At 45.6% G+C, this 8,646-nt stretch overlaps 1 long non-coding RNA gene across 1 annotated transcript; it reads left to right on the top strand.

Annotated features, from left to right (window-relative positions):
* The first annotated feature begins 322 nt into the window (after positions 1 to 322).
* Positions 323 to 1,840, top strand: LOC122374403. The gene is made up of 2 exons (XR_006255212.1): positions 323 to 519; positions 722 to 1,840. It is a non-coding gene; the product is annotated as an uncharacterized LOC122374403 (long non-coding RNA).
* Positions 1,841 to 8,646: the final 6,806 nt, after the last annotated feature.

Raw genomic sequence — 8,646 nt, 5'->3', positions numbered from 1 at the left:
CGCTGAAAGTTTCAAAGCGATCGGTCACTCGGTGTAGCTACGGCATACATTGAAACATTTTATGAGGTGAGGCCACTTGAAGTGACCTGGTGACCTGATCTTGAATGACCTTGGTCTGAAATTTTTACAACACGTGTAGAATTGATGGATGATGGAGCACCGCCGTTTTTAGATATCCGCAAAAAACCGCAGGAAAAACCGCAGGAAAAACCGCAGGACAAACCGCAGGTGTTCAAACACCCCCCCCCCCCCCCCAGCAGGGCGCCAACACACTGACGATTTGCCCCAGTAGTCAAAATTCCTTAGCCGAGGCCCTGCCACCTGTAGACATTACGACACATATATTGTATTTTTGAGGCTGATGAAAATGCATTAGAACTAAAAAAGCAGTGATTTACACAAATCTTGTCGGAAATGCTAGCGAGTTATGGATTAGTCAGGACGTAGAGTTAGTAGTGATAGGGGGTCTGCGCGAAGGAGAGATTGATCTCTAGGCACAAAATCCAGATAACCGCCCAGGTAAAGTGATTGACTTCACTTGTGATGCAAAGCGAATGGGGGCTTGTTCAAAAGCATGCCATAGATCAAGGTCATACTGCAATGCAGCGAGATAACTTGTGCAAGCCTCAGGAAAAAAAAATGGTCTGAAATTGCTGTGACGGTGTGAAATAATCCACATTACTATTATCCACTAACAAATTTCTCCTTTTTTCGTTTGCAGATAATCGCGCTGACCCCAACGCTGGCCATGAATCGTTCTGCTCACGCTGAACACGCCACATCACCATGACAACGGGCGGCGTTTGGCGCGTGCAGCACTGCTGCCCAATCTTCCTCACCTCCCCTGCACTACCTGCTTCATGTCCAGTTTGTCGACAACCCCTTGAAGAATCATCGGTTGCAACGCAGCTTCCAGTGCCGTTCCATCACGCTTCTGACCGCCCGCGAACGGTTCTGCTTCGGCCGACTGTGGGCGAGTTCGAGGATTACAGAGGCGGGGATCTACATGTGGGGGTGTCTGACGGTAGTGGTCGGGTCCTGGCGTTTGATCAGGATGGTCTGAGGCTCTGCCCTGCCGCTGAGTGGCCGCAATGTTTGGTGATTCCACTTCCAGCGAGCGATAGTGACGCTCAAAACAGTGGTGATCGTATTGAAAATCCAGAGAATAATATAGGTGATGTCGTAACTTCTAGAGCTTCATCATCATATGACAGAGGCTGGGATGACGCGATCGCTCACTTCTTAAACTCTACCGAATGGCGGGCAGAAGTCTACGACGAAATATCCTGCAACTGCTTCTCTTTTCTGCTGGCCTTCTTGGAGAGGACGGGATTCCTTCCTGCGGAGGATCCGTGGACGAGAGAGAGGTTCGCTGAAGAGGTGGTGCTGCCGGTGACGAGGAGGGCGGCCAAGTACCTGACGTTGAGGAGGAGAGTGCAGCAGGATGGCTGGTGGACGGTGGGCGTGCAGCGAGACGCAGTGTAATAGATCGGAGCAGCTGTCTCAAATATTGCAGTTACGTTCGGCCTTGTCGGAAGACGATACCGTTCGGTGTGCTCTGATGACATTTTAGCCGAACTATTGATAAGGCGAGGAGATGGCATAGTTTTGCCTCTTGGCCATTGCTTTTTTATACGCGAGGGATAGGTAAACTATTTGTAGTTTTTTATTCTGTGATGAGTGATAATTATGCAGTCGAATTCGTCTATTATCCATATTTATTGACATTACCCGTTTGTTTCGTGCGCACTGTTCAAACAAGATCGGCGTGATCAAGGTTTCGTCTGTCGTTGATCTGATTCCGTAATGTCACGCAATAAACATTAAAAGCTGTTTTTTATGATTGTGTCTATCGGACATAAGCGGTCATGAATAACGGCCGGTAAATTCGAACCCATGATATTAAAGGCAGATGTGAGATGTAGTATGTACAATATGCATAGCAACCAAGGCAATATACCTATACCCATAGCAACACATTAAAAATGTAGCACGATCTGTCATGAGCAAGCAAGTAAGCAACCCTGGAAATGCGATTTGTTTTGGACGATTTAGGAATTAGGATCACAAGGCACTGCCATTCATCGATCGCATTTCCTCTGATTAATTATAGCGCTTTCACAACGTTATCTCTTGGTCGATCGAACTTTGGCCGGAGTTTGTCTTCACTGAACTACAGACGGATCCTATTCTCGGCATAGCGTAGCGTGTGTGGTTTTGAAGGCGCCCGCGGTTCCCGAGTTTCAATGGGGAGGGCCGAGTTATGTGTGGCTAGTGGAAGGGGTATGGGCATCTAGCGGCCAGGGCGCTTCACATGCTAATTTCCCCTGTCACACCGATATGATAAATGTGGGGCTGTGTGCGTTGCGTTAGGAGAGGGCGGAACGGAGAGCAAGGGGAGGAGCAGTGGGGTAGAAGGGTTGGCTGTCTGAGACTGTGGGAAAGGGTGAGCACGGTACGCGTGTCGGCAGTAGCTGTTCATAAGTGAACGTCAGGCAGGGCCACGAAGTCCTTCTTCCCACGGTGACTCTTCTTCCTACGCATGTTTTGACGCCCGCGGGCCCGATCGACCGAGTTGGTGCGGATAAAAAAGTCGAAAGATACCGGAAGAGCTGACGAAGAATGCTGGTCGCTCAGTAAGACGTGTTGCATTTATTGCTTTTGATAAATAAGTACCAGTAGAAAAGAGTTCGGAGCGACTGCTGAGAGCTAGGCTAGAGAGTGCCTGCCAACGTCAATGTTTGTTGCCTTTACACAAGTCGTTTTTCACAAACAAGCAGATTCCACCAGATTGTTATCAGCAGTTTTCCCCTCTCGCGGCATTAGCTGCCCATACGACCGGCCTGCCCGGCACCCTTTCAACTCTTCCGTAGCGCGGTCTTCCCCTCCCCCTGCCCGCATACCGGTGATCCTCGGGGAGGGGGAGGGGAATCGAGAGGGTTAGAACAGCAGACAGAACCCTGGAAAAACAGGTGTGAGGTGGTTCCGCTGAGCGGCGCGGCAGCGCAGACGGCTTCGTCTGCTTTGGAGAGGAGGATCAAATCGGTCGGGAGCTGACTTCGGAGATGAAAAATGATCCGCTATGGGTAGAAAACGAAACGAGATCTCGGACGGAAGGAAGCACGGATCAATGTTTGAAATGAACTGCCCCTAAGCTGTCCTTAATCTTTACTAAGCACTGTGTACTATAATATAAGTATATGCATTCAACAATTGTTATTTTGCATTTGATGATAGGCTGCGGAGTCGATAGACTTTCGATGATGACTCCGACGCCGGTTACAGCCGTCGACTCCGACCGACTTTGACTCCGACCGGCTCTGACTTCGACCGACTCTGACTCCGACTCCGTCCCCGACTTCGCAGTCATAGCATGTTTACGGAGTCCATGGATTTTCAGTAAGTACCTATTAGTTAACATCAACGTAAATGTCGAATATTCATACATACTGAAGCCATTATGAATCATTGAATACACAGAAAACTACAGAAACTGCGATGCTGCACAAGAGACAACCACCAGCCGCGCGGCGGACCCAGTACGACAGTTCGTGACTTCATGTTCGAGTTTCGACCAAAGAGAGCACATCGGCTACCGACAGATGGCGGCCACTGATGAAGTAAGATGTTCTCTATTTGTTATTCCAATTTTCCGCCTCATGTTGCTGCTATTGGTCCTGCTATTAGGTATTGTTTGAGCTAACCTCTAGGTCACTGGTTAAAACAATGGGAACCGATCCATTGTTTTGCATTCTCAATCATTGTTCGCTCAAAACCAAGCTGATTATTTATTCACGCACATGTCTAGATATCCGACTAAAATTACGCTCCTTTAGTAACGTTACTATAGCTGATGGTGTTAAAGAGTGATGTCAGTTACAGAAAATCGAAATACCGATAAGTACCAAACCAAATACCAACCAAAACCGTGGGGAAATACCGAAACCAAACCAACTTGAGAACATGAGGGAAATACCATCTTTTTACCAATTTATTAGCCTCTTATACTTACATTAATGAGGGTTCATGATACCAACAAAATGCCAAACATATTAGGATTGAAATACCAAATACCAAGTTGGTATCGGTTTGGTATCGTATAATACCAAAAAGTTGGTATCCGATTGACATCTCTAGTGTTAAGTCACTTACAACAATTAGTAGTAAATAATTCCTCCATATTTTCGTGAAGCACCCATCAATTCGCCGAGCAGCTAGAGGCGACTGACAGGCGTTTCCCCGTTAGTAGAGCACACGTCGGCGGTTCTTGGTATGAACGGCGGAGCGACGCGACTGGATCTCAGTTGGTGCGGCACTCTCACGGCGAGTGTACGTGTGTGGGTGTGTGTGTGGGTGTGGGTGTGAGAGAGAGAGAGAGAGAGAGAGAGAGAGAGAGAGAGAGGGAAAGAGAAAGAGAGAGAGAGAGAGAGTGGGGTCGGCCGAGAGACAAGTGTGTAGCGGTTGGTGGTAAATATTGCACGGTAAGTCGCATGCAAGATGCATTGGACAGTACGCTCAGGCTGTATCACTCTGACATAACCCTCGCCCCGTTGGGGGGGGGGGGCCATTTTGCCGCTTCCATGACAAAATATCGAAACGCAAAATATCGAAGCGCAAAATATCGAACGCAAATTATCGAAAGCAAAATATCGAAGTCGCAAATTATCGAAATCGCAAAATATCGAAATCGCAAAATATCGAATTGCAAAATATCGAAATCGCAAAATATCGAAATCGCAAAATATCGAATCGCAAAATATCGAATTGCAAAATATCGAAATCGCAAAATATCGAATAGCATAATATCGAAAGCAAAATATCGAAACGCAAACTATCGAAACGCAAAATATCGAAACGCAAAATATCGAAAGACAAAATATCGAAAGACAAAATATTGAAAGACAAAATATCGAACGCAGAATATCGAAAAGGCAAAATATCGAACGCAAAATATCGAACAGACAAAATATCGAACGCAAAATATCGAAAAGGCAAAATATCGAACGCAAAATATCGAAAAGGCAAAATATCGAACGCAAAATCTCGAAAAGACAAAATAACGAACGCAAAGTGTCGAAAAGGTAAAATATCGACTTGAAATGGCCCTCTGCGGACTCCTTAGAGCTCTGTCGAACTCATCGGGCCCTCTGTTATCTGTAGGCCGCAAAGAGCAATCAGCGGGTCCATGACAGACTTGGAAAACTCTGATATTTTTTGTAGATCTCAGCAGTGGCGGCGGAAGGTAATTTCGGATGGGGGTGCAAAGTTTTCTCAAGGGGCCCCTCTGTAAGTTTCGCCCCCCCCCCCCGATATTTTTAGAGTGATTATCATTGCTTTATGAAAAACGAAGATTTTGGAAAACCATCCCCAAACACACAATTTCTGCAAAATATTTGAAATTACAGTGTACCTATCTCAAATAAAGCATAACGAAGCAAATGCAGCTAGTTTTTATCATCTAATCTTGTTTTAGTCTAGCCACCACCCTCAGCATCTCAACCCACTTTTCTGGATCCGCAGTGGACCATTAAAGGCCCTACGAGACCGTTCTTAGAAGACCGTATTTAAAAGCCCCTTGGAAACCGACCCCTTAGAGGCTCCTCCAGAGACCTACATGACTCCCCAGACCAAATGAGCCCTCCGACCAGGGTCGGTCCCTCAGAAGTTGCTGAAGGGTTTCAGAAAGCAGTATACTCGTAGGCTCGAAAGGCTTTTGATGGCTCTCAGAGACTGACATCGGACCCAATGGAGACCCTCCAAAGCCGGGATGGCCACCAGGAGCCGATGTTTAGCCTAAAGAGCCAGTATGGAGGACTGAATAGAGGAAAGGACTAGGAGTCTCAGTGGGGCCTTCAGGAGCAAGCGTTTGGGGCCCCAAAAGTATGTGTGGGGTCTTAGAGGCAGGTAGGCCCCTGGAGCGTGCACGGGGTGGGACCCCGTGCGATAGCGAGGTGGGAGCTAGCGTGTGAGCCCAAATATTCGACTGGCGGCTACTAGAACCTGCATGGGGATTCTTAGAAGCCGCTTAGACCCATATATAATGAGTCATGAGTCCCAAGAGTCGATGTAGGGGCCCTAAAAGCGGTGTAGGGTCCATGGCTCCATAAGTTCCGGCGTTGGGACTCTCAGAGGCCGGCGAAAGGGGAACCAAGAGCGGATAAAGTGATTTAACAAGCCGACATTTGGCCTGAGAATCAGTGTGGAGTTCCAGGAGTCTGCGTGAGCTCTCGGAGACCTTCGTAGGGCCCACAAAGGTCGTTCTGAGTGCCCTCTGAATCTGAACTCTTTGCGGAGCCCTTAGAGGCCAGCATGTCCCCTGACACCTGCCTGCGTTGATTTGAGACCCTCCAAGACCCTCCGAAAACTCTGGGTTGGATCCGTCTGTGTTTGATAGCCCCGGAAGATCTGTCGAGCGAAACCTAATTTCGACAGAGTTCGACAGAGCTCTAAGGAGTCCGCAGAGGGCCATTTCAAGTCGATATTTTACCTTTTCGACGCTTTGCGTTCGTTATTTTGTCATTTCGATATTTTGCGTTCGATATTCTGCCTTTTCGATATTCTGCGTTCGATATTCTGCCTTTTCGATATTTTGCGTTCGATATTTTGTCTGTTCAATATTTTGTCTGTTCGATATTTTGCGTTCGATATTTTGTCTTTTCGATATTCTGCGTTCGATATTTTGTCTTTTCGATATTCTGCGTTCCATATTTTGCCTTTTCGATATTTTGTCTTTCGATATTTCGTCTGTTCGATATTTTGCGTTCGATATTTTGTCTTTTCGATATTCTGCGTTCGATATTTTGCCTTTTCGATGTTTTGTCTTTCGATATTTTGTCTTTCGAAGTTTTGTCTTTCGATATTTTGCGTTTCAATATTTTGCTTTCGATATCATGCTATTCGATATTTTGCGAGTTCGATATTTTGCAATTCGATATTATGCAATTCGATATTTTGCGATGTCGATATTTTGCGATGTCGATATTTTGCGGTTCGATATTTTGCGATTTCGATATTTTGCGCATTCGATATTTTGCTTTCGATATTCTGCCACTTCGATAATTTGTCTTCGATATTTTGCTATTCGATATTTTGCTTTTCGATATTTTGTCCGGAACCCCATTTTGCCCCCCCCCCCTGTGGTTTTTCCTGAATAGCAAGAAAACGGCGGCGCGCAGCGCCGCCAAATTTTCAGTACCTTCCCGGGCATCAATTTAACACCTTCACACCAAATTTCAAGTCTTAGGTCACCTTAGGTCAGGAGTTATTGAGGTCAAACGGTCAAACTGAGGTCATGTTTGAGCAAAAATGAACAAAAAACATGCAATCTTGAAACGCTCACCAAATCTACAGTTATCAAGCAATTTCAAAGTTCTTTATATGGTCTAGTAGAAAAAAGCGGCGCTACAAAACTGCTATCTCGGATTTTCAAAATTTTGGGTTCTTGACCCCCCAAAAATTGATTTTTTTAGAAAAAAAAACTAAAAAAAAATCCAAAATTTTCCGAATTTCGAAAAAAAAACGGAATATATGTTAAGTGCCTGCGCTCTTCTATATACATACCAAATTTCAGATCGATATCTCGTTTTTTGGTCAAGTTATAGCGAAAAAAACTGTTCAAAAATGATGACATCAAAATTTTTGAACTCAATTTTTAGCGATTCTAGACCACTTACGGCAAAACAAAGACCACCATTGAACTCCTCGTGACGAGCTGCATCGATGCGATACCCATTTTATGCAAAAATATTAACTTTGAAATTTGACCTAATTTGACCTGACCTTGACCTGACCTTGACCTGACCTTGACCTGACCTTGACCTGACCTTGACCAAAACGTGACCTAAGCTGGCCCCAAAGGCTGCCTGACCCACATAATCGCATTTGTCATGTAAAATGGACCATAAAACATGTATCACACGACACTTTCATATTGTGACCCCCCGTGACCTGACCTCTGTGACCTGACCTGGTATCAGTGACCTCAAATAGCAAAATATGTGTTTGAAGAACATTTTCCCATCGATGATTTTCAATGAAATGCATTTTACTCGATTTTACAACGCATTTCTTGAAATGCCTGTAAACGGTTAAAATTGGACCTTTGACCTGACCTTTGACGTCATCGGTTTGACCTAGGTCAATAAAATTGGGTCACAAGGTAGTTCCCTGATAGGGCTATCCAACACCGTTTGCCGCTTGTCGCTAGGTTGCGTGGTTCTCGAGATCTTAGGGGGGGGGGGCAAAATGCCCCCCCCCCAACAGGGCGCGTTGTTCGGCAGAGCCCAACGGGGCGCGGGATAATGAAAATGATTGATTGTTCTCGACGAAGATCAAAGGCTACTCACGAAAACCATGAACTCGAATAATCCCGCACAAGTTTGTTATCCAAAAGTAAAGCGTCGAGACTTGTAAGCTACACGAATTCATATCAAAATAGAAGGTTAAGCTAGTGATTACTAGCGCTAGCTTTCTGACTTCTGAGTGCTTCCTGAGTTACACAGTACACACTTCTCATATTTATTTCCTTGGACTTCAAAATCGTTACACGTTTTGATCGATTCGTGAAGACGTCATTCGCCATTCGGTTCATAAGGTTCGGTTTAAACTGGTACATAAGGTTTGGTTTGAATTAAACTGAGCGATTGT

Source organism: Amphibalanus amphitrite, unplaced genomic scaffold, assembly GCF_019059575.1.
Source record: "Amphibalanus amphitrite isolate SeventyFive unplaced genomic scaffold, NRLGWU_Aamphi_draft 001652F_arrow, whole genome shotgun sequence".
NCBI classification, from domain to species: domain Eukaryota; kingdom Metazoa; phylum Arthropoda; class Thecostraca; order Balanomorpha; family Balanidae; genus Amphibalanus; species Amphibalanus amphitrite.
The sequence above is the reverse complement of the archived record's forward strand: the minus strand, read 5'-3'. Positions and strand labels throughout refer to the sequence as shown.